The sequence below is a fragment of the Gymnodraco acuticeps genome, unplaced genomic scaffold (assembly GCF_902827175.1).
Source record: "Gymnodraco acuticeps unplaced genomic scaffold, fGymAcu1.1, whole genome shotgun sequence".
NCBI classification, from domain to species: domain Eukaryota; kingdom Metazoa; phylum Chordata; class Actinopteri; order Perciformes; family Bathydraconidae; genus Gymnodraco; species Gymnodraco acuticeps.
Genome location: NW_022992343.1, coordinates 343,939 through 370,756, shown reverse-complemented (window position 1 = coordinate 370,756; position 26,818 = coordinate 343,939). Strand labels below are relative to the sequence as shown.

The following is a 26,818-nucleotide window of genomic DNA, read 5'->3' as shown; positions in this document are numbered from 1 at the left end:
AAAAGATAATTTTGCAAGTCAAACAAATCTAAATGTGTCGTAAAACTGTGATGTAACACTTTTTTTGTGTGAAACCGCTCAATGAACTACATCTCCCGTCTCGCACCACACACCAAGATGGCCGTCACGTTGGCACATTTCACTTCTTTCTTTCAGAATGAGGCGAAAAGTATTAAAAGAGGTGAAAATCACTCCAAGTCTGGGCATGTTGAGAGCTGTGCATACACACAAGGGGAGTTAGTCGGTTCCGTGAGAGCCAGCATGCGGGACCGGGATTCTGGGATTTGTAGTCTTTCTAGTTGCGTATTTTATTTTTAGGACAAACTAGTCACAGTTTGTCGTAAAACTGTTGAAATATAAGACTATGAAAAATTGCCTGTGGGATGAAAAGATCATTTCCATGTCAAAAAATGACATGGAAATGATTTTTTAAATGGACAAACATCATATGTGTAATTCATGGCACAATTCAAACGGGATCAAAAGATACGTTTTCTCTCTCCATTGACTTCAATACATAATTTTTCAGAAATAAGGTCTCATGGGTCGGAAGTAGATGGGCAGGACTTCGCCTCTCTATAACCACACACCTGCCTGAAACGCCTCCATTGGACTCCTTTGTTTTCTTCCGTAACATAATGACATCACTATGTAACACTTATTGGCTAGTGCTCCGACACATTGTATATGATAGGCTAATGGGAGGGACATTTCTAACTCCTTGACCAATCACACCAGAGCCAGCCAGCTAACCAATCAGAGCAGACTGGGCTCTGGTTTCAGACAGAGGGTGAAAAGAGGTGCTGCCGCACAGGCAGTATGAGAAAAATAAAGAGCTTTTTGAACAATAAAGCATGAAGACATGTCACAGTAGAGACTCTAAATACAACCTGAAAATGAACATAATATTTCCTCTTTAAACACACTTTCTTAACAAACACCAGCTATTTTATAGAAAGGGAACAAATCTTTTCATTAACTGGTCTTGTTCACTGATTTTGGACAAAAAAAAGAATAGCTGGGTTAACTGATCAGCTTCCTGACCAGTTTAGATGAAAATGATGCTCTTTTCAGGTCAACAGGTTGACGTAAGGCACACCAACCTAAATTGTTCAGTAGTAGTGAAGTTTCTCGATTCACTCTCTACAAGCACCAGCAGTGCCATATGAATTGCTTTGCTGTCACAGTGCTTCAAAGTTACAGGAAGGGTGATTAACATAATGATTAATAACGAAAAGATATATGGAAAATGAAACTACCCAAGCAGCTTTGACGATCTAAAACTATTACAAAAACTAGTAAAAGAAGTTGAAAACTCATATTTTCCCAACTCTTCTTATCTGTGATTTTGCTGAAAATCGTTGAGCTTGAAAACAAATGCGTCCTTGTTTAAAACCCATCTGGCAAGTTTTTGATGCGCCAGACATGAGTGTAACATTTTAAATGTTAAGTATTTCTTTATACGCCCTTAAAAAAAGTTCAAGGTTCTTTATTTAGTCATAACAAACTTAGCTACAGTGTAGTTATGCCGATGAAAATCTTGTGTCACAGGCTTCTCCAACAGTGCAACACAAAACACAGATAAACAGAAAAATATAGTGCAAGTAAATAGTAAATAGTAATACAAAAAGAAAAATAGTTTTACAGCCCTGTGGGCCATCTAAGCTAATTTACAGATGGCCCTGAGCCCAATAGAGATTGCCCTGAAAATTACGCCGAGGCGGGGCAGGGGCAGGATCAACTCCTGAACAACAACAAAAAGCCTGCGTTTTATCCAATTTGTACACAACGATGGAGAAACGTAACAAGCAGCAGTGGTCCACTGAAGAGACCAGCTACCTGCTGGGAATCTGGTCTTCCGAAGAGGTACAGAGGAAGATGGAGCACAATCGGCCATTGTTGTTGTTGTCGGTGTCAGCTGTCAGGGGTTTCCGTGCGCTTTGGCTTTATGAAGCAGGCACGCAAACGGTTACGTCATGACTCAAACGATGACGCAATGACGCAGCACCAGTTGGACTCTGGGCAGTGTCAAAAGAGCCGGAGCTAAACCGAAGAACTGGTTCTGAACCTGAAAAGCTCTAGCACGGAGCTTGAACCGGAGTTGCGTTGGTGTGAATGAGGTATTAGCTGTCTGGTGCATTCTCTAGACTGAATTATAAGATGAACCACCACAATATTATATTGTACAATTTCAATTGTATTCTTCATTTCACTTGTTTGTTTGTTCTTGTTTGTGTTTGCTCGCTTGCATGCCCTGCATAGCTATAAGAAACACTTAAGTTGGTCAAGAAAAAAGTAGAAAACATTACATTCAGTTATAACTGCCAACAAACATTATTTACACTATTATGGCCCCTGTTAAAAATGTTTGTAATGTTATCTACTGTAAGTAGGTCGAACGAATGCCTCCTCATCCGGAAGCTGACCGAGCAGACCTGAGCAGCAGTCGAGAGGAGCCGAGCGCATCGGCGAAGCACACACAATGGCGACGTTGTTTGATCGGTCAAAATGTCCGATCAAAATAATTTCCCTTGCCACTTATGTGACAGACAAGAAGAGTATGTGACAGACAAGAATAGTCAATTATAATGTCTAACACTTAATGTGGAGAAAGAGATGTCCTGTATGGGTTGATTGTGCGTTGATCTGTTGGTAATGCCTTGGGGTTCCGGTGGGCATGTAAACAAATGCATAATGCTGCGCTATACTTTGCGGCCTCACCCGGTTGCATAGCGACACTTATTGTTTAGGTGTCTTTTAATAAGCAGGTAGTTATCATTAGCTAGAACTAGCTGGATCTGATCGATATGGACATAAACGCGAGTGAAGTCTAATCTGACGGGAGAGAGAGATCAGCTGCTGCTGACGAGTCGACACGCAGCTCTGCATAATCACATGCAGCGGTGAGCGGACAAAACACACACTTCAGGTTAGAATATCACACGTAGCTATTTTAATTACCTCTCAAACTACCTAAACTAGTTATAGATATGTTTAGTTTTACTGTCGGGTCACTCATTACTGGATCCGCGAGCTGCATGATACTGGCATAATAGATTGCCCGATCGGGCAACCAGCAGGTGAGGCTTTATTGCTCGAGCTAAATACTAGATGGCCCCGGGCCGCGTCTATCGTTTTTCCAACCCAGTTTAGATTTAACCACGCCTACTTCCGCATTACGCAAGGATCGACGTAGCTCTACGCGACAGCGTCATAGACTTCTTCTTCGGCAGTTATAGCGGTCGCGGTAAAGCAGGATATTGAATAGTTGTTTTTTGTCTTTCCAAAGGATTTGTTGACTGAAAGTAAACGATCCTGTAATCAAAGCCATATCGAAGAGTCCTGAAATTGTATTACTGGTGTTTTATCATCTATAAATAGCCTGTGTGCATCCCATAGTGCATCCTCAAATGTTGTTTTCAGGACAAACAAAAGACGTTTTAAATATCTTATCAGCTGGTGTAAGTGCAGAATATTGAATATAACCTTGACTATTACTGTGTACTTCATTTATCTGACAGCATTATGTAATGATACTATTTTATATATATATATATACACACATTTATTCATTAATAAACATATATATATATAAACACACACTTATATGTACTCACATGTATTTATTCATGTATACACACAGATGTATTCATTCATTTATACACACACTCACATATATACACTTTATATTCATTCATTTGTACACACACACACACACACACACACACACACACACACACACACACACACACACACACACACACATACATATATATATATAAAAACAAAACAACACAATATAATAAAAACAGTTGAAATAATAACATAATATGGTATGATCAATTCAATTCTACCCTTTTGTTTTTGCTCCATTTCAATTAAAATATATTTTTCAAAATCAATATCGGTGGGGGCTCTTTTGCAAAGATAATCAATAACACCACCTGACAGTTGTTGCAGATTATACAGCATACTTGTTACTTACACACATGTGCAATGGTCCCAAAAAAGCCCAAATCTGCACTAAAAAAATAAAATACATTTATTAGGCACTCTGAATAAGGGTTGACTGTGTAATAATCATGCCTTTTATGTCAAATGTTATATGTTGTATTATATAACAAAATAGACATTTATAACATATTATAAATGTCTATCTTTAAATAAAATATTAAATAGATACCTTTACATCCTAAACAGAAGGTCAAAACGTTAATATGTTACATGACAAACAAAAAAACGAAACATTATAGGCTATATATACAGATGTTTGCTAATGTATCCCTCTTATATCCATCAGGAATTAATATTAAATGATGAATTAACATTACCTCAGCACTGCATAAGTGTGGTCGTCAGTCATATTGACAAAGAAGCACTATTATATTGTATATTAATATGCAGCGTTTAAAAGGATGGTATTTCACATGTCAGATTCAGATTTCGCGGGTGTGCCGCGTCTATGACGCTATCGCGTAGAGCTACGTCGATCCTTGCGTAATGCGGAAGTGGGCGTGGTTAAATCTAAACTGGGTTGGAAAAACGATAGACGCCCCCGGGCCATCGGGCAGTCGTTAATGTCGAGCCCTGTTTTAAAATAGTGAAATAGTGCATTAAGAGTCTATATGCAAGTTATTGAAATAGGATATATAGGTAAATAGATAAATCATTTGTAAGTAGCAGCCAGATGAATATTAGGGATGTTGTTTCAACTGTTCAGGTGTTTAACAGATTTTGCTTCAACAGTTCAGGTGTTTAACAGTCTTATTGCCTGTGGGATGAAACTGTCCCTGAGTGGTGGTTTTAGTCCGGATGCTGCGGTAACACCTGCCAGACAGCAGCAGAAAAGCAAAAAGTGTATCCATTGCTGTTAGTATACTTATTTTAAGCCATGCTGACCAGTGGCGTTTTCTCCCGGAGGCCAAGGGAAGCCAGGCTTCCCCTGTTTTTTCGGATTGTAGTTATAATTTAAATAAATAAATAAAAACACTTTGTTTTGTTTAGATAATTCTCCTTTGCTGTGTGTTGCTGCCGGCCCGTCTCTCCCCCATTCTCATTGAGTATTTTACAAAGAGTGAAACAAACAGCGCCCCTCTAGATGTTATGGTGAAACAGTAGATTGCACTCACTGTTGCGAGAGGAGGCCAGCCGAATCCGGCTTCCCTTGGTGAAAAAAAATGGAGGGATTGACCAATCAGATGAGGCTTACGTGATGCCCCTGCCAACCTGTGATTGGTCAGGGCCATGCCAAGGGAAGCCAGAGGCGGCTGGCTCCTCACAATCCAATCAAATCGCATCAACTTAGTGTTGCAGTGACGCGTCCTAAAATCCGGAAGTAAGCTGCTCTCGGTTTCCCTCGACAAAAAAGCAATGGGATTTCTCCATAGGATTTAGGGAAATAGCTCGAAATAAGGTCAGTGGAAAACGAACCTGTTAGATAAATGCAAGTTTTGTTCAGTCGGATAATATCCACATGTCTACCCTACTTTTATAATTTTCTAATCATAAATCGAATCGATAGAAGATAGATAGCGTCACTGCATCACTCTCACCGCCGTTGGAAAGTAGCAAGCAACTGAAGCAAGTGCAATTATGGAGGGTGGAGATTTGGAGTATTTCATCAAACATAATTGTACTAAACTTCCGCTACAGCAGCAACAACAAATACAATCTGATGACAGGCCAATGCCCAAACTGGAGCTGTGTCCAGCGAGAAAAAAAGGAGCGAATCGGACGTAAAACGTTAAAGGTCTCCGATCGCCGGAATCAGTATCGGCCGATACCGATAGCCGATCCGATCGAGTGGGCGGGGCCTAAATGGAAGATTTAAACATCACTTTAAATCTTCAATTTCAAGTGATGTTTAAAACTCAGTTAATGGGGCTCATTCAATGGAGCTTCCACAAACAACAATCAACTTAATTATTACATTCAAATGATGTACATTATTCAAGTTTACATTCACTTTGGAGAATAACACGGGAGAAATTAGCGGAAGCGCTCTCTTTTCCTCCCTCTCTCCCCCTCTCTCTCTCTCCTGACAGCCTGTCAGTATCTCATGCAGCTCACTGATACAGTAATGAGTGACCCGACAGTGAAGAGTACATATATTTATAATGACTAGTTTAGCTTGTTCCAGAGGTAGATAAAATAGCTAAGTGTGTTAGGTCTAACTCTTGTGTGTTTCGTTCTGCCTACCGGTCCGGCGGACGGAGCTGCAGGATTTCTGCTTCACACACGTTGCATACCGCTATTTTACTGTATTTTTCGGACACCTTAAAATAATGCCAAACTGGTGAAGCCATTTTGGCGAGCTTGTTTTGCCGCACACAGAAAAAAGTGTCATGTATTTTACGTCATGCGATCGGCTCTCGCGATCTGCATGTTTAGAGAGCACCGATCGATCGGTAGAGAGTGAGTATCGGCCGATCTCGATCGGTGACCGATCGATCGGAGCATCCCTAATCATCAGCATCTGTTGTACTGTATGTTACACAATGTTTCACAATAATGTTTTGTAGGCCAACCTCGAAGTTAGCATCACATAGGCTACTTTAAAAAAGTAAATGGAAGTTTGCCATTGGCTTTTGGAATATTGCAGAAAATGAGCTCTGTAGCAAAGACACACGCAGGGCCGCCCCTGGCCAACTTGAGGCCCCAAGCGAGATTGTGTGATGGGGCCCCCCCCCCAAAAAATGTGTTTGGGACACCAAGTAGTTTGGATTCCAAAATGTTTTGGGAGACTAAGTAGTTTTCACATTTTTTTTATCATTAACAACACAGTAACATATTTATACAGTCAGGTCAATGTGCATGTATGTCTTTCAGTATGCATTTACAAGTGAACACGTCTGCATTTCCTGGATGCAAAGTCATCAACAAGGTCATCGTATGACAGCTGCTGTGCCAACTGTGCGTTGATGCTTATGATAGCCAGGCCACCTAAGTGTTCTTGTGCCATTGACGACCGGAGGTATGTCTTCATAAGCTTGAGTTTTGAAAAGCTTCTCTCAGCAGACGCAACTGTAACAGGAAGAGTTACTGCAATGCGGAGGGCAATCCAAAGATTTGGGTACAGTTCCTGTAACTCTTTTTCATGGAGAAATGACAACATCTCCAGAGCAGATTTTGGTAGTGGCAGCTTTGGGAGGTTGATGATCTCCTGGACCATCTCTGCACCATCAATATCAGACTCTCCTGCTGCAGTCAGTGTCTTCTCTACCTTGCTGCAGTGTTTCTGCAAGTCACCCCTGGGCATTCCTTGAAGCTGGCTGAAATTAAGCAGCACTCCAAATTTCTCCTTGACCTGACTAAGTGTCTAATCTCTCTTGCAGTGATTTGAGAGCAGAGTCAACAACAGTGTTAAAAAATGTCACCTCAAGCTTCTTCAGAGCATCACTGAAGGGCTCATCTGCAGCTTCATACCCAAACTGCCTTTTTGTACTCCTCAGCCTCTTCACCTTAAGTTCTGGCTCTATGTTGAGGATCTCACAGATTTCCTTGGCAGTTGACTGAGCATCAGTAAACCCGGACTGTCTGTACGCTGCAAGAGAGGATTTTGCAGTTTCAATGAGTCTGACAGCAATGTCAAGTTGCATTGAACTGGACCAGCTTATTCACCTGGTTTATGGTGGTGAGAATGTCAAACCATACCACTGTGCATATCAAAAACCTGTATGGAGCCACTTCTTCAGCCTGAGCTTCTACTTTGGCAATTGGGTCATTCACAGTTTGCCTTGCCTCAAGGAGAGCTTCTCTGATTTCTTTTGTCTGATGTCTGACAGCGGCAATACTCTGAAGTCTGCTCTCCCATCTCACATCACTCCAGGACTTCAGTGTTGTAGAGGAAACTTCTGTGTAGCTATGCAGTGGGAGTCACCGACTCAGGAAGGAGACACGGGAAGAGCAGTAGCTTTGATGTCAAACACATGATGGTTTATTTGGAGTTACGGCCGGAGGATTCACATCACAAGTCCAAGAGTCAGAGGTTCTGACTTCACAGTAGAGTTGCCACGTCAATTCTGGAGAGCCTCTCTCTTGCCAGCCCATCTAACTGGTTTCGCAGAGAGTCAACAACATATTTGAGAAGATAGCCTAAACAGTGTGGGAACACTGAGCTACTTGCCTCGGACACCTATGACCTCGAAGATTTCACCTTGGAGTCCACAAATACAGAGAAGGAAGTGTCCCAGTGTACCCACAACACAGACCATCTGTGACCCAGTATTGACCGGTCACAGAATGGGAACAATAACATTATTGGCTAAGCAGCCTGTGTCCTTAAAGAAGGTAAACAGACATCAAGGTTTGTCCTGTATGTCACATCTTGGCGTCTATGACAATTATTTCCATAACAAGTGTCACATTGACATGTTTGGTCAAGATGCTCCATCGCTGTGTTGCTCCTGAAAAGAAATTGAACAGCTTCTGCACATATCCAAAATAGCCTACAGCATCTTTAGATGACTTGGCTGAATCTGCTATTACAAGATTCATGGTATGGGCTCCACAAGGTACAAACAGGGATCTTGGGTTTTTGTTGAGCAGTCTTGCTTGTACACCTTGGTTCTTCCCTTTCATGTTTGCCCCATTGTCGTAGGCCTGTCCCCTGCAATTGTCAAATGGAATCTGCAGCTCTACAAGTTTGTCCAGTATCACATTTGACAGGTTCAGACCAGTAGTTTCCTCCACAACCACAAATCCAAGGAAGTACTCCTTAACCTCCGGCTTGGGTTCGAGTTCCACAATGCGCAGTACAATGGACATCTGTTCCTTGTGACTCACATCTGGGGTGCAGTCGAGGATGATGGAATCATATTTGGCCTCTTGCGCACAGGAGACAATAGTTTCCTGGACTCTGTCACCAATTATCTGAATCAGTTGGTTTTGTATTCTCTGTCCAAGATAGTGAGTGCGGGTGTTCTCATCTTTTATTTTTGCAAGGTGATTTTCCATGACAGGATCAAACATAGCCAGCAGCTCAACTTCCTTCAAAAAGTTGCCGTTATCTAGCTCGTAAAGCTGTTGTGAAGAGCCCCTGAAAGCCAGATTTCTGGAGGCAAGTGACAGTGTGATGCCAATGAGACGTGTGAGGACGTTTCGCCATCTTCTCCTCTCTCTCTCTAGCAGAGTCAGCTCCTGCTGGTCAATTGTCTTGCTCTTTCTGAGACGTGTCTCAAGTTCCCTCCATTTTAGCATTGACTTTGTGTGATGTGGGTTGTTGTCATGACTCTTGAGAGCAAAGCTAATATTTGACCAATCACCAAAGCCCTCTGTAGTCAGCTTTACGTCTTTGCCACTAAAAAGCTTGCAAGAAAAACAAAACACAGAGTTGTTCTGCTTTGAATAAACAAGCCAACTTCTTGTCACCTTCTCTCCATTGGCAAGTGAACGATTGGACAGACCATGGTGAAAGCCTCTTCCATCGTTTTTAGGGTAAATGAAATTTGACCCAACTTTAAAAGGCCCACGGCGCACAAATTCTATCCGTTCAGTATCTGAGAAGTGTGCTGGCCAAAGAGCAGGATCAACTGGTTGTGCACTAGTGACGGTGCTTGATACCTCACTGATTGATGGATCTTGTAATGTGCTGGGTGCTGCTGCGTCTGCAACTGTTGAGCCGCTGGTTGACGGGCCTGGCGGAGTGTTGGTTGCTGCTGGGTCTGAGGTGATGCTGGTTGATGGTGGGGTACTGGGTGCTTCCTTTGTGCCTCCCTTTTTCATACATTTCAGCAATGACCCTGGAAATGCAGACAATAAATCCATAATTCAAGCAGACTTAAGATATGTTTTGATCTTAATAGTGCACTACAGAATGAATATAGTGAAAATACTAGCCTCAAAAAGATAAAAATATAATTAATGCAAATAAACTACTTCTACTACTAATAATAATAATCATAATCCTAATCAATTCAATAATGTAAATACTATATTATCATAATATCGTTTTAATATAGTCAAGACAAAACATGCTTATTACATGCTCAAAAACTGATATTTCTTAAATCTGTATTCAAATGTAACAATGTATCAACAACTACACAGCTACAAACACATTTCTATCAGTATTTATCTGTGTTGTGGTTGACATGATGATGACAGTTAGGAGTTAAGGGGAGAGGCTGAGCATCACCATGAAATGTGCAAATTGACATAAAAATAAAATAAAAGGGGAAAAATGCTCCATGTTTTTTAGGCTGTAAACTTGAACTGTTATGGAAGCCAAGTAAACAGTGTATCACTCTTCCTCCTGTACATTAGCAGGTAAAAGGCATCACATACTTGAATGAATGGTAAATAAAGAATGCTGGAAATAACTGCATCTCCATTAGCCTGCTATGCAGAGACTGCCTTCTTCATGTCGTGAATTGCAGCTGATGTGTTTAATATGGCAAAAGTTTGAAATTTGACTCATAATACAACATTAGCAAGTTTGGAAATAACCCACCTTCGAGTGATGCTCTAGTTTCTTCATGTTTAGTTTTTTTTTTCCTCTTGTTTGCGCCGGAATCATACTGTCTTTTTGCCGACATCTCTTCACCTGCTGCAATGATGATGATGGCGATTAATTGCAACGGTGTCGGGTTACAGACAGGCTCCCCTGTCACCCGCGCGTTCGCGCGTAAACTGGGGTGGTGCGCGCAGTTGCCGACTTGCTCCCATTTTTACCTTGTGTGCTAGTGCTAGTGCTAGTGCAGCGGAGCAGCGGAGCAGCGCGGCTGAACTGCGCGGAAATCGCGGAGAGCTGAGGCCCTCTGGGCGGGGCCCCCTCGGCAAGGCGGGGCCCCATGCAGCCTGCGTGATTGGCCTGTAGGGAGGGGCGGCCCTGGACACACGTATGATTAAAATGAACTACATCAAATGTCACAACCGCTAAGCTAAAGGCGGCTAATGTTTGGTGTGATGACGTTTAGTGGTCTAATTTATTCACTTGTTACCAGCTGCCGTTTTTATGACGCTTAGAATCTTCGAACATTCATGAGTGGGTTATTACTAGGGATGCACGATAATTATCGGCCCGATAATTATCGGTCCGATATTAGGAATTATGACGTCATCCCGATAAACCCGATACCAGTATTAATAGCCCCGATAATATACAATATATTTTTTGGGTAAAAAAAAGAAAAAAATACTGCGGTGTGGGTGGATTGGGATGAGGGGCGCTTGTTTTTCACTCGGCTCCTCCCGTTTTGCCAGTACTGTGGTATTAGTGGTTTAGGAAGAGGGGAGTTTTTCACAAATCCAGCGCTCCCTAACTCATGCCTAGCTGTGACGTAAATGGTGTGCGGCCGTGAAGCCAGGTCAGTAAACAAACATGTCGTCGGTGGTATGGGCGTTGGAGCTATGTGCAACTCAAGGCATATGCCAATCATGTTGCGCACTATCCGTGCTGAGTGTGCTGACTTTTCGTACAATGTCCCACTGTCTGGCTTCCTGCATAAAGTCAAGTGCTCGGCGCAGTTGTGGCGAAATGTCGCTCCTCTGTTTTCATTTAAACAGCTCCGTATATCCGTTAGCGCAGCTAGCTAGCACCAGATGCTAACAACAACAATGCACGTAAGGTCTCTCTCGCTCGCTCGGGCCACACATACACACACCCCTCCCGGTCCTCCCGATGGCCAGTCGGTGCCTGCCGGTGAGCGTGGAAGTGTGGTCTGCCACAAGCGGGCGACAGGAGCGGGGCTGTCAGCATCAGCTTGTCGATGGTATTTTAAACTCGATGCGCTCTGAAACTACGGGGCGGCGAGGAAAAAAAATACACATGCGTTAATCGCGTTAAAATAATTAGTGGCGTAATTTTTTTTTATTATCGGTCTTGAGAAGCAGGAAGTTATCGGTATCGGTATCGGTTTCAAAAAACCAATATCGTGCATCCCTAGTTATTACCTTATGTCGTAGAATAAAACTTCTCTCTCTTGAGTTTATGATAACCAGAGATCTTATTTCAGGCGTTTAATGAACCAAATAACCAAATAAAAAAAAACTATAACTTTCAGACAAACAAACCAAAAGTGCTGTAATGCTAACTCATTTCCGGGTTTGAGGACTCATTCCTGCACCACTTTATTGCTAGCATGCTAAACTAAGATTAGCATTGCAGCAGGGGGAAGTTTAACTGCAATCACAGGTTAGCAACACATCCAAACATAATATTTGAGAAGAAAATATTTAAAGCATGTTAGGGGCATAATTGGGATTTAAAACAAAAACACAATTTGCTTGTATTTTAGAACAGAGTGCGGTCTTACAGTAGCATCAGCCTGTGTGAGCGGAAGTGATGACATTTTCACTGATACTGTGATGGTGTGTATGGTATCACATCTACATTTCCAATTATCTGATTATCTGCCTGCCACATCTTGAAACAACAGAGTGACAACGTCATCACGGCAATCATGTGTAGAGGAACTGATGTGTGTGTGGCAACATTCAGAGAGGCTGTAATAGCACTGACAATAAAGAACAAGCTGACAATTGTAATAGCATGTTCTCCTGCATGAACAACACACTGCTGTGTTGGTATGCTGTTCAAAGTGAAATGTCTTGTTGAACAGTGAGGTTTTGGGATCTCACAGGTGTTTTCAGGGAGGAGCATTGTCACATTTATGATCTTAATCTTAAAAAAAAACGCTGGTCTATGGTTGCTGTCGTAAATCTGGTTAAGTTGACTTGACATTTCCTTCTGTTATTGTTTGTAACGATTTCTGGGTTCTGATTGACTTTTTTGATAGAAATGTAGAATTTGTGCTGGCTGTTGCAGTTTTGAGGAAAAATATTTAATGTAGAAGTGCTGAATAATTTCTATGTAGTTAGATACGCATGATCAATGGGCCCTATTATGCTGTTTGGGTTTTCCCTTTCCTGTAGTGTGTTATATACGTTTGTGTGCATGTAAATGGTCTGCAAAGGCTAAAATCCCAAAGTTTCCCCTGTGGGAGTTTCTCTCCCCTTTTTTACTTATGAATCTTTAATATTATGACCACAATTCTTGTATAAATCATTAAGTCAGAAATAGTGAATATTTTCCTAGATTCCAAAGTATTTATTTTCAAATGTATAGTTTCATCTGACTAATGAACCCCAAGATATAACACTGAGCTGCAGTACTCTTATTTAGAGACTGGAGCTTCTCATTTCCCGGGCATATTTCTTGATATATGACCTAAATATTTAGTGAATTATCATGATGGTTTACAATGTATTCCATTTTGAATGTTTTGGTGATTTTTGCCTTCATTAGAAAGGGGGATAGAGAGGGGATATGCAGGAAATGTCCACAGGCCCCACCATTTATTTAAATGTAATTGATTAATCAACCATTTGTTTTAGCACTTTTTTTTAACATTTGAAACACTAATGATTTATATTTGTGGTGGCAGCATTACCATTTAAGTGCCCACACATGTAATGAATACTTAATAACAAAGGTCTATTCTGTGCACTGAAACAGGATTTGATTTCCACCAGTAGTTTTTTCTCAACACAATCTGTGAATTAGCAATTGCAGAGTGAAACTGGGTTCCCTGCACTTCAAGGTAAAGCAGAGGAAATACAGAATCTAGGCCTCAGAGAGAGAATAGTTCACTTTGATCATCAGTACTCAGCCAAACAGCAGAAATGATGCAGCTTTCTCTTTTTCGCCTCCTCTCCTTCTCTCCCTTCATTCTTTTCTTATTGGGAGTAAGAAGAATGTAGCTCTCGTCTGAGCAGGAATTCAATTTCTTAAGCTTGTTGGTGGACACTTAAAGAACAACTTGCAGATCAGAGACCCCAGTGAATAAATGTGTAGGAAAATGATGAATACACTAGATTTTCAAAAGAATATACAGAAATATACACTACAGTGACATCTGGCGTTGTTTTTGTAAAACATTTTTACTTCCGCATAAAAAAAGACCACCCGCGTGTGACGTCACATCAGGGAGAGCAGCCGGTCTAGCGTATGAATAAACATGGTTCACGATGCTAGTTTTGACACAGAAGTGGTTTAAAATGTATATTCGAATGCATATGACGGACCACAACCATATAATTATGAGCCTGCTAGGCGTCCAAGAGACCAGGAGCAGCCAAGGATTAGAAGGAATAACGGCCATCGGAGAGAAATGGAGCTTTGGTGTGTGGAGAACCAGTGGAGAACTGAGCAGCTGTCTTGGTGAGTGACCGGCGTTAGCTACAGTTAATGTTAGCTAACGTCAGTCACATCATTGTAAAGTTAGCTATCACATATCAGGCTATAACTAAAGTAGTATTGATAATATAGTAACGTTACTGGCAGGACTGTTGATATTGATCCATAACAGAAACTAATGCGCAAGTATCAGCCGTATCTCGCGTTACCTAATGCAACTCCACACTACATCTTACGGTGCTGTGTACCGGAGGGGAGAGAGAGAGCAGCGAGGGGGGGAGAGAGAGAGCAGCGAAGGGGGAGAGAGAGATGTAATACGGTTTCCTGATAAACGTTTTGTTTGATAGGCCTCAGTTGTGGAGAGTATGTGCTGCAGGGAGGTGGATGCACCTCGCACCCAGGAACGCAAGCTAGCTCCGGTCCTTTTCCTGTTAGGGAAACTGTGGGCTCGATGTCCTGACGCTGACAGGCTGGACAAACACAATAGCTCACCATGATTACAAATTGTGAAATGCAATGTAAAATTACCGAAAAAATACCAGCTCACTAAATCACAACCGCTCAAACCAACTACAAACTACTACCGCAGATTGGGCAGAGAAGGAGTCTGAGAAAGTTACTCCCCTATGTGACGTAATATGACGCGTTTGACGTATGACATTAAAAAAGCAGTTTTTAGTAGCAGAGCTCAAAACGGCTCCTTCCCCTCTGAATTCCTGCCCTTATGTCTCGTAAAACATATCAAATCCTGCATTCACTTTTTTTATTGTAATTTCCAGGAAAGGTTAAGCATAAATGTAGTCAAAAAGAACGACCTGCAAGTTGCTCTCTAAGAACGTTTAGTCTGGCCTTTAGATTCCCAGAAATGACTTGTATAGGCAGATGGATACATAACATCACACTTATTAATAAATATAAGAAGCATCATGCTCAGTTTAGTCACAGCTTTGATTCAGCTCTGATACAAATGTATTGGTATTATTTGGGTTGCCTGCAGCCCCTACATATTTTACTAATCCATAATTAACCACCGGTTACAGTTGTTTCAAAATGACATTCAAAACAGGTCCCTGCATTTAAAAGCTTTAGATGATTTATGGTGAATATTATCAAAACTCCCTTTGCTTCCACCCTTCCTCATGTATTCTTCCTCACAGCGCCTGTTGAGATTTATGTCAGAAATGATCAGTATGATGTGGGAAAATAGGAGCTTTTATATGCCATTAAGTATTGTTTTATGAGGTGATAAAAGAGCCTTATGCAGTTTAATCATAAGACTTATGGAAAAATATTGGAAATATATGAAAGGGATTTATAGAAATGATAACCAACAGAGAAGCAAACAATAAAATATCGAGGCAGTAAAATACACATATCAAAAAGGTTACTGAGAATAGTAAAATAATATATTTAAGTAATGTAATAAAAGCAGTCTTCTGATTAGCATTACAATTGTTTATTGTTTTTGGCCATAATCGCATCCCTTATTAGAGAGCACACTGTAGAAACAGACAATAATTGAAGGGTAGCAACAGCTGATGTTAAAGGTGGGGTAGGTAATTCACTTCAGAAACACTTTTTGTTATATTCCATGGAATGCACTTAACATCCCGATAGCAATGAATGTATTAAATGCTTTGACAATAAATACATACACATATTTCATCTGTGGAAGCCGTGGCGCTGTAAAAAGCTAGATTGGATGGCCTACCTGCCTGTCAGCCTTCCATCTCGTGCACAAACGTATCTCGTGCCCTCATTGGTCATGTGCGCGTTCGTGTGTGTTGGAGGAGGGGCTCTGTAAGGCAGTCTGAAGGAAGGGGCAGATTTTTTTCAGCTGCGTACTTTCAAATTCTAGCGCACTCGAGCTGGTTTCTCCATTCTTACCTACCCTACCTTTAAACTGGGGGACCTTGTGATTATATCATGTGTTTTGTAAACTATTAATCGTCTTTATTTTCTGCTTTTACTTGTTCTTATCTAATTATATGATCTAATGATTATTTTTGGCTTTTGGACTATTTGGTGGGCCAAAAATCAATTACAAAACATATCAGCCCCTGAGAACCGATCATCTGTGCCTTTTAAGAAGGCGAGTTAATCTATAAATAAAAAACAGATTATTGTATGTTTTGTAGCCCATCCTCAGTGTATATGTGTTCAACACAACTATAGCTGTCTCAGATCTGCAGAATGCTATAGATTTAGCAGCAAGCATTTAGAGGCCCAAGTTATCATCCAGTTCTCCATTTTTGCTGGGCACGACTGCTAAAAAAAAAGCATCCGAAACACTGAGTCATTATCAGAGCCAATATTCTTATTATAAACGGGCATGGGTTTGGCTAAATGTGAGTCATCTTTTTTTTCCCCGTATAGATTTTTTAAGTTAACCTTCAGTATATAAAACAAACTTGTCTACATGCCTAGAATAATGTAGTTGTTAAGCTGACCTTTACTTACAGTATGTTGTTACAGCCTCAAGTAATCGTTATCACAAGCACTGCTATCAGATTGATAGTTCTAATAGTAAGTCAGGAGATAGAAAACGTTTGATCTGTGTTTCTCTACTTACAGTTTTTAATATGTTTTGACATGTGTCATTTTACTTTTACGAGTAAGGGCTTGATTAACGTACACTTATTTCAACCTGCTAAATTATTTTAATTCCTTCAAAAAACTCTTGAAAGATGCCCTATCATCCTCATTTTCAGGTTCATATTTGTATTTTGTTCCTCTCCTGTGACATGTTTACATGCTTTAATGTTCAAAAAGCTCTTTATTTTTCTACCCCTTAGTCACTTACAAGATGTGGGAGCCAATAGAAGCACGAGTGTTATATAGTGATGTCACTGTGTTCAGGAAGTAAACAAAGTAGTCCAATTAAGGTGTTTCAGGCGGGGGGAACACAGGGATTTTAGCCTTTGCAGACCATTTAAGTACACAAAAAGCTATATAATACGTTAAAGGAAAGGGAAAACCCCAAAAAGCAAAAAAGGGCCTCTTTAAATGTGATGTGCATCCTTTGTTACAGAAAGGCTGGAACATGCAACAGGGCTGTTCACACATTAGCATAGCATAAGTGTTAGCCGCACCCTAAATCTGTTTGGCGTTGTTGCCGTTAAAGAAAGAGACAGCATTGATGAGACTGCAGTGCACTTGGTCTATATTTGTGACAGAGAGACAGACACGGTGTGAGGGAGTGTGTGTGTGTGTGTGTGTGTGTGTGTGTGTGTGTGTGTGTGTTTGTTTGTGAGGCGTTATTATTGATTCATAGGCAGCGTGGTGCAGGCAGCCTCCTTCAGCTGTGTTTGGTCGGCTTTACTGGGCTGGCAGAGGCTGCTACACTGCAACGTGTCACTGGAAGCTGTGTGTGTGTGTGTGTGTCTGATAGACTGTTGTTGTGTATGTGTCTTTTTGTGTGTATCTGTGTTTGCATCAAGGAGAGACCGACAGTGTGTTTTTTTTGTGCGTGTAGGCATCCATGTACGCACATTGAGCCGTGAAGCTTGTAAAGATGGGCTCATGTCAGTGTGTGTGTAGGTGTGTGTTATTAAGAGGGGTTGTTGTAAGCCATGTGTGTGTATGTAGTCAGTCATGTACGCACATTGAGCCATGCAGTGTCAGTGGGGGAGTGAGTGAGCAACTCTAAATGTGCATGCCTGTGTAGTCAGTCATGTAAGCACATTGAAGCATGACGTGTGTGTGTGTGTGTGTGTGTGTGTGTGTGTGTGTGTGTGTGTGTGTGTGTGTGTGTGTGTGTGTGTGTGTGTGTGTGTGTGTGTGTGTGTGTGTGTGTGAGTGTGTGTGTGTGTGTGTGTGTGTGTGTGTGTGTGTGTGTGTGTGTGTGTGTGTGTGTGTGTGTGTGTGTGTGTGTGTGTGTGTGTGTGTGTGTGTGTGTGTGTGTGTGTGTGTGTGTGTGTGTGTGTGTGTGTGTGTGTGTGTGTGTGTGTGTGTGTGTTGCAGTTGCTTTGTTGTTGTGGAGATGGATGGCGGCTGGTCGGGTCATTACTGAGCCCGAGTTAGCTCAGCGGCTAATTTTAGCTTGTAGGTTACCTGTTACTGTGTCTGCTGAGTGTTTTTCATGTATGAGGAGGCGAAGCACGGGAACGTGTAGCGAGGTGAGCGTGGAGATTGTTTATGTGTATGTATTAAAAACCCATTATCTTGGATTAAAAAGCTGACAGGCATGTAAACAAAAATTATGAGCACGGGGGTTTAAACCTGATGTGTTATGCATCTAAACCCCAGACTTTTGTATCTCGCTTCTATGTTAGTTCTTTTGTTTGATGAGTAGTTTAACATGGGCAGAGATTTAATCAATAGTAAGAAAGTGAGATGGGGTTGGGAAAGATTCCGGGTTGATGAGAGTTGTATATCCGGGCAAGCTGCACAAGCCTCATAAGGATTTCAAATATGATTTTTAAATCAGTCTTTTTTAAAGAATGTGTGTGTTGTGTTCTGAGGGGAGGTTCACACCTAAAGGTCAGGTTTCTAAAAACCAATGTGAGGTTTTTTCAATTTTCCAAGTGGTTCGGTTTAAGTTCACAATGGAAACATTTAAACTTTTTAGAAATGGTATGTCATTTTGTTGGAAACATCATTTGGTTATTGGTCATACCCATCAACGAGCGTGCTGTACGTTCCTATCCTGAGACAGTGTGGATTTCATTGTTAAATTTGACTCATTTACAACTCAGTGTGAATGAGATGGACAGAAATCAAAACATGCTGCCCATGATGCACAGGCTTATCCAGACTTGTGTGCTAAAAAATCGACAACATTAAATACATCACTTTGCACAGTGTCATCGAGTCCCGAGAAACTTGACTTGTTAAAGAAATAATAAGGACGGTATATATATGTCTTATTTCTTTAATTGTTATCAGGTTATAATTTGGAACGGAGTTTCGTTTCCAATGTAAGGGTCGCCAGCTAGCTATCCATTATCTCATTTGTGCTTTATAATCAGTAGGGGTGTAACGGTTCACAAACATTTCGGTTCGGTACGTACCTCGGTTTTTAGGTCACTTTTCGGTACAGCAGAAAAAATGATCACAAAACATAAAATATATATATATATTTTTTTATTATTATTAAACTGTGAAATTTGTAATAGCTTTGGCTCAGTCTGAACTTTCTGCGAGTAGTGGAGGCTTACATGCTAGCGGGAGTTGGGTTTGCACTTCAGTCTTTTTTCTTTTGGTACCGGTGATATTCACGTTCGGGTGATGCCTTTTCAAGAGTGTGCACGTTTGATGTATTGCCAGCCGTGTAACCAATGTTAGTTGAACAATGCCGACAAACAGCTTTGGTTCGGTCTTTGATAATGTCTTCTGGCCAATCAGAATCAAGATAACAGCGTGGTGTTGTTGCAGGAAGTCCCGACGGAGAATACTTTTGCTGTAGTACATCTCTATATACATCGACACAACATTACGTGTTGATAGAAATCAACACGTAATGAAATAAGACCCCACGGTTTGATGATTGATAGGTGTGTGGGCTGTCTTTCATTTTGACACACAGAACAATGTTATAATAAACATACATACTGTATGTGAAATGGATAAATCTGCCTTCTTTCATTTATCTTTCCATTCCCACAACAATATACATAAAGAAATGGCATATTTTGGACATAGTTCGAATGGTGATTAATCATGATTAATTAATTTTTAAGCTGTGATTAATCTGATTAAAAATGTTAATCGTTTGTCAGCCCTAGTTCTAAAATGACTCTTGTGGTGTTCATTACAAATAGAATACCTTGTAAAACATACAGTATTTCAATCAATGAAGTAAATGTAATGCACCTCAGTTCAGTCGTAGATCAGAAGCACTTGTTTATTGGATGTGTTGAGTTAGCCCAAAGGTAAGCATAATTCTGTTTGTCCTGTGATACGCCCTTTGCTTCAGCCTTCTCTTTACGTCACGTGAAGTTTGTGGTAAAATGCAAATGTGCCCTACTTGGCGAGCAGAGATTCTGCTTGTACTCATTCTGGTGGCCTACATACTCGCATGCCCTTCATCATTTCAGACACATTTTTAAAAGGTTCCAATTCATTTCCTGTACATTTAAATTGAAAACAGTACTGATAGTGACTTTCTGGCCCTATTTGGTCAACCAGTTGAGTTGGTCCCAGTCAGGGTTCTCTGAATCAATGAATTCTGGTTTATTATCCCAGCCAAGTAGTCCATTTCAGTTAACCCAAGTGCAGGGGCCTCATTTATAACGCCGTGCGTAGGATTCACGTGGGAAGGTTGCTTACGTAGTAGAAATAAAAAAAATAGATACAGACATTTTCCAACATTTTCCGATTCACCAAACATTGCGTACCGACGAGGAAAGTGCGTACGGCACTTCCTACGCCGGTTTCCCTTTATAAATCACAATCGACTCGAAATGCGGTGCAGCTTTTGCGAGCTTCACGTAATGCCCATATTTGCCTATAAACAGTCAAAGAAACGCCCATTCATTCATTCATTCAGACTGACTTTATGAAGAAGATAGCAGGAAATAACGACAGAACAGCTAAAAAAGACATCTCACACCGTGTCAGATTTTGGTTATTTTGGGGAGGTCGAGATAAATCATATTGTTTGGTGGATGCAGTTGAACCAGAGTAGCAGCATGGAGGTCGGATCGTCACCTAAATAAATAAATAAATGGTCTGAAAAAGGTTAATGACAAAATAAATACACATAGCCTTCCTCAGGCAGTGTGTTTGCACCGGGGACAGGAGACCCCCCCCCCTTGATGAGAAACTGTAAGAAATGATCGGGGAATCCCTCCGGAGTGGAGTCATGACGACTGGATCTGAATTATGTTTTTGTATTTAGTGGTTTGTGTTCCAGCTGTCGATCAGCTGTGCACAGCGTCTCCGCTGCAGCCTGTGCATCTCAACCCCCCCCGCAGCAACCCTATATCCAGTTGAAGGAAATACAACCAATGTGTTGTGTTATATTAGCTGTACAATTTACCACATATGGTGTTCTTAGTTTCCATACCTCCTGTGTTTTACGAGCGACTTATCAAGTCTTGGCAAACGGCATAAAACACGATTAAACATGATAGTATATAAAACCATGCTCGTATCTACAACCTATAGAAATGCAAAACGGCGTCAGTTTAGACGTAATGCTGTCCTCCTGCTTACCGCATCATTTATGAGAAAACATTTCATAACATTAACACAACATATTCGAGGTGGTTTTAAATAACATATCCGTATTTATTTATTTCTCCAAGTTATGTGTTTGTGTGCACTGAGGAGTCTCAAACAGGCGTTTGTTTAATCATTTTAAGATTGGCTTTAATCAATGTTTGAAAATGAATTCTTCATATATGATAAATGAGAGGTAACATTTTATTTATGGTATTATTTCCACATATTTCTCTCCATTCTTCCTTCTGCCAACGGTGTCGCAGTTTCTCGTCTCTCCCGTTGTTGTGCTTAGTGCGTACGCATAGGTTAGAGTTTGCGTGGAGGACCGCACATTTTCCCGTCAAGTTAGTATTTTATAAATCGCAAACATTGCGTAGAAAACTGGCGTACGCCATCTTTTGAGCGTATATCGCTTTATAAATGAGGCCCCTGGTCTGTACCTAGACAAATACTCAGATTTAGGATGTTAAGCCGCTGCTCCTCCATCCTCCTTGGCCAAGTAGGATTCAAGCTGGTGTTTCAAGAGCTCATCTCCAGTTCTACCTTGCCCACCCCCAGGTTAAAGAAGCCCTATTCTGCCTTCTTGGGGTTTTACCTTTCCTGTAGTGTGTTATTTAGGTTTATCACAACAGAGCCGGCAAGCCGACCAATCAGAGTGGACTGGGCTCTGGTTTCAGACAGAGGGTGAAAAGAGGTGCTGCAGCACAGGCAGTATGAGAGAAATAAAGAGCTTTTTGAACATTAAAGCATGGAGACATGTCCCAGTAGAGGAGCTTACTATGGCCCCTTTAAAGTAGTGGTCACAAATATTTTCGGAGCAATCGTGCAGTCGTCCAAAGATACTAATCTTACCTGTTTTTGGAGATTTGATTTCAAATATAATCTGTTCTGTTCCAGCCAACATCTTTGAGTATGATAAGCTAAAATGTTAGCTCACTTTTAGTACTTGGCCTGCACAAATGTTCGAAAAATTTCAAATCTCAATACGGCTGATTCAAATAGCAAGAGGCGTAATATTTTGTTACAGGCAAAACAATTGTACATTATTCTGGTTAAGTGGTTGTGGTGTTTGTATTATCCTTAATTGTATTATATGGACTTAATAAAATATCCTTGTTTAATAGAGATACCACTATGATATATTTAAATATATCCATAATGATAATAATGATGTGATGGATTTTATAGCAATATCAGACAAAATAATTCAACTGAGTTATGTTTGTTATATCGTGCAGTCCTATTTGGCACCACGGTAGACCGTTTTAAATGAAAAAAGAAAAGCCTTTTTTTATCCACCACTCTTCTCCTCCTTTTGAATCAAAACACACAGAAAAGCTTTCACTCAGAACCAAAAATGTCTAAGCAGTTGACCTGAGCAGAGCAGCTCTCTGGGGCATTTCACTGAGGGTTTCAGATTCATTACTCTGCTGCTCCCTTCATGTGGGGACTCTACAGAGGCCTACTCCTGTTCCTCTGGCTCCTGACCCTTTATTTAACACCAAGATCACATCTACACTTCTCCTTTCTCTAAACCAGGGCGGAAAAGAAGGTTTTAGCATTTGCTTTGAGATCTGACATTTCAAATTGAAACAAAGATTGTAAGAAAAAGCGATAAGGACTCACAATTAGATTTATAAGACACAGTTTAAAGAATCTGTCATCCAACGCAGCTTGATATTTATTCTTTGTGTCTACAGTGAGTCAAAACACACCTGAAATAGAACTTTTGTTGCATGGTGTTCAATCCTGAACATCTCAGAACTTTAAGCATAAAATAAAGACACAAAATCATGGTCCAGGTGAACATCTCAACGTTGATAAATGAATCAGTTAATGGACAGAAAATAATTGGCCTAACTTTTTTGACTAGTGATTAATGGTTCAAGTATTTTTTTATCTTGTTTTTTTTTAATAAAACCAGCAATTCGAAAATGTCCCCTTATATATATATATATATGTGATTTTGTGATATTTTCTCATATTTCAAGTCCCCTTAATGATCTGCAGAGTACTCAGTAATGAAAATAATGGATCGTTACATCCAAACACATTTTTGCATTTTTAAGTTATGTCCCATGCTAGCTTGCACTGCTAAATATAGCTGTTTCTGGAATTTCTAAATCTCATTCAGATAAACAGGTTTATTGAACTTCTTACAAACTGCACATCATGTTGGTAAGTAAGGATAACAGCTGGTTTGAGATTCTGCTCATCAGTCAGATAACCTTATGGATTCCTGATCAATATTCTGAAAAAAAGCCTTCACAGGATTACACCAAACGTCACGGTTTTATTAACTCTGAGTCTGAACACACAGAAAATCTGCCTAAAAACATTAGAAAATGTTAGAATGGTCCAGTTTTGATATTATGAATGGCACTGTTGACATGTTTCTTTGGTAAATGAAGCCTAGTTTTGGACTGTTTCTTCCCTTCCATCATAACTACCTATAGATGCAAGAGTTTGACATCCAACCCAGAGTTGAATTTCATGATGCATTGCAGCATGCAATTTTCATAAAAACTTGCCGGCATTGAGAAGGTATTGAAAACCTTGAGGCATACAATTCCAATTGATTGGGCGAAATTCATTGCCAACATTCATTGAAATTGTGGTCAAGGTGTTTGCAGTATTCTGTTATTAAGTCTTCACACATATGGAGTTGTGTATAGATTTATAAAACACATAGTCAGGTAAAGCTCTGGAAATACAGGCTGACATCAGACAGATTAAATCCATCCGTCAGACAGACAGTTGAGAGCCAGTGGCAACGAAAGGGTTACCATGGTGACCACGTGTTTACGGCCGCCTCCCCACTCCCCGCAGCTTTGGCACTGAGAGCCAGTTTCCATGGTAACATCTCCGATACCCCTCCCTCCCTCCCCAAACCAACTGGCGAGGAGGCCGATGAGCTCGTTGTGTGTGTGTGTGTGTGTGTGTGTGTGTGTGTGTGTGTGTGTGTGTGTGTGTGTGTGTGTGTGTGTGTGTGTGTGTGTGTGTGTGTGTGTGTGTGTGTGTGTGTGTGTGTGTGTGTGTGTGTGTGTGTGTGTGTGTGTGTGTGTGTGTGTGTGTGTGTCCAGAGTATTCCCCCTCGTTTTATGAAGGAGATGTCCTGTCACTGGGGCGCATGGTATGTGTGTGTGTGTGTGTGTGTGTGTGTGTGTGTGTGTGTGTGTGTGTGTGTGTGTGTGTGTGTGTGTGTGTGTGTGTGGTGTGTGTGTGTGTGTGTGTGTGTGTGTGTGTGTGTGTGTGTGTGTGTGTGTGTGTGTGTGTGGGGTTCATTGAGATGAACCCTCATACCTGTGTGTGGAGCAGAGTGTGTTATCTGCATTGGCCTCACGACACAAAGCAGTCATGCTCATTCTTACTGCATCAAAACGAAGTTAGTAACAACAAATGCACCTGCTCCCCGTCCCTCATTCAGCGGCCATTCCATCAATATGACATGTACACATTTCTATTTTTATGTTTTGCGTACAAAAATACACACGCCACAAGAGAATTTGCATGTAGACATAAACATAAACGCAGATGTGTCTCAGACAGTGGTTCCACACTGACCTGGAGAGTCCCTCCACAGAGAGTGTTCTCTGTGTTCTCCGATTTCTAAATACAGTCGAGAACAGACAGTTTTAGACCTTTAATCACTCTGTGCTGCGCTGTCATAGGAACCAGGCAGCAGTTTCTCTGACAACCTGCATTGAATACATGTTTGTATTAGGCTATTGGATTCCATAACTATGATTAAAGGGATGATCGACAATTAGTTTTTCTTACGCCAATATTAAGACACATTTGACTAACTCTATCAGAACAGAAAAATAATCTCTGCAACCCGCGCCTTACTCTGCATTTAGAGATGTTTCTCGTGGAGCAGCATGTCCGACCGCTGAGCCCTGTTAATCAGCAGTGAGCAGTGAATTCTAAATCCTTAATTACAAACCAGTTTCCATCACTTTTCCATAAACTCATCTCTTTTCACCATGTGCCTGGTTCGGATTAAAATATTAAGGATACGATGACAATGATAAACAGAGCATTGTGTTATGGTATTGTAACACCAATCATAGACACATAGACTTTTTAAATAAGCGCTTTTTGGGGTTTTCCCTCTCCTGCAGTGTGTTGTATAGGTTTTTGTGCATGTAAATGGAGGGTATTTATCTCCCAATCACCCACCCCCCACCTTTAATCACCTCCATAAACGTGATGTTGATAAATGCTGAACAAAACATGCAAGTACCAAATATTTTTGTTTGCCACATATCTTATTTTCCCAATATTCCAAAAACCAATGGAAATACCCATTGGCTTTTGGTTAAGGTCGGCCTCCAAAAATACGCCATCTCTGCACCATCTCTATGAGATGTTCTGAACATAGAAATGATCACAACCCAACGCTAGAGCCCAACCCTAATATGTGTTTAGATGTGTTTGGAGGTGTGGGAATCAATGGCAATAAAAAGTCTGTCTTGTTGCTATAGTCCCTCTGAAGAATGCCAGGCTACGTTTCCACCGGCCTTGTTCAGAGCTCAACCTGCCTTGTTTAAAATTCCACATAATCACAGTAATGAGCAGACGCTGGCTCCTTTTCAGAAACACAATCACTCCCTTTGCCAAGTGCAAAAATGTGCTACAGTTTGTGGCAGTGACATGGTACGGGAGCATACGGACGCCGTGCCGGCTCTCCCTGCACATACAGATGGAGGGAGCCCACAAACAGCTTTGTAAAAGGAAACAGCCGGCAGACCATGCTGTACATAGAGCTGTAGATTTATGTTTATTAAACACAGCTGCTGGTTCATACCTGTTTACGCATCCTGAGCCACTCCTGATTGGTTTGTTCCTTTCTGTTCTTCTGTATGAAGTTTTAAATGAGTCAGCACACTTTATCATTAATTGATTAATTGTATGTGTATTAATAATGACAGCTGCAGGACATTACGTGCCGTAGTGGTTGAGACGGTGATAAATAATGATTTGTAATCACTATGTTGAAGATTTTCATACTTCAAGGTTCTCTGTCTACAAAACCACCAGTGGAGATTTTCTTTTAGCCTTGATGATTTAATAATTATTTCATTGTCAAATATTTTATGAAATACTTTATGAAATGTCATTCTGCATAATATATCGTTCTGTAAAGGATAGCAACAAAAACCCTATTCATATTTTCAGTTTTCTTTTCTGAAAATCTGTGTTAATATAATCAACAATTAATAATTATCCTTTAAACTGAAAACCAGTTACATCCTTCTGTTTACTTTTGTATAACCTTTCTTTAAAAAAAAATATAATTCCATTTGATGTTATCCTTGTTTTTAGAAGAGAGTTATTGAGATTGTATTTTCCCTTCATTTCATGTGGATAAGTACAGGTAAATAATCTGAATGTGTTAGAAACATGTAATGTGTATGCTTTTTTCTCTGTGGAGAACACACTTGTTTGTCAAAGCAGATACAATATAGCGTCTTTTGTTTAAAGAGTAGTAGTCTGGGCTATATTGTAATT

General features: G+C 40.7%; 1 protein-coding gene across 1 annotated transcript in view; it reads left to right on the top strand.

The window, feature by feature from the left end:
- Positions 1–26,818, top strand: part of chd6 (chromodomain helicase DNA binding protein 6) — a 158,200-nt gene that overhangs the window by 29,052 nt on the left and 102,330 nt on the right.